The sequence below is a fragment of the Cervus canadensis genome, chromosome 5 (assembly GCF_019320065.1).
Source record: "Cervus canadensis isolate Bull #8, Minnesota chromosome 5, ASM1932006v1, whole genome shotgun sequence".
In the NCBI taxonomy this organism is placed as follows: Eukaryota; Metazoa; Chordata; class Mammalia; order Artiodactyla; family Cervidae; genus Cervus; species Cervus canadensis.
Genome location: NC_057390.1, coordinates 98706308 through 98706744, shown reverse-complemented (window position 1 = coordinate 98706744; position 437 = coordinate 98706308).

The window sequence follows — 437 nt, the reverse complement described above, 5'->3', positions numbered from 1 at the left end:
TCCGTCTGTCCGCGCGGGCGGGAGGCGCCGAGGAAGTGATGCGCGCGACGCCGCCCCTCCCGCCGTGGCCGTGATGTCACCGCCGCCCGCGGGGGAGGGGGCGCGGGCCGAGCCGCCGTTCCCTCCTCTGTTCGCGCGGGTGGGGGAGGGGAGACAGCGCCGGGGGTGGGGGCCCCCCGCGGGGCGGAGCCTCCGGGAGTGGGGGTGGGGTTCCTCTGGCACTGGTCCGGAGGGTGCGCCCCCAACGGGCCCCCCTACGGTGAGTGCGGGGGAGGGGCTGGGCGTCAGCCTCGCTTCTGGGGGCTTCTGGGGCCTGCGAGACCCCTTCTTCCACCCGGTTGGAGGCCCTCCCGCCTTTGTTTGGCAGGTGACCCGTCCTCCCTTCGGTGGTCCCCTGCCTCTCCTCTGGGCCAGCCCCAAGGTGCCTTGGCCACTTC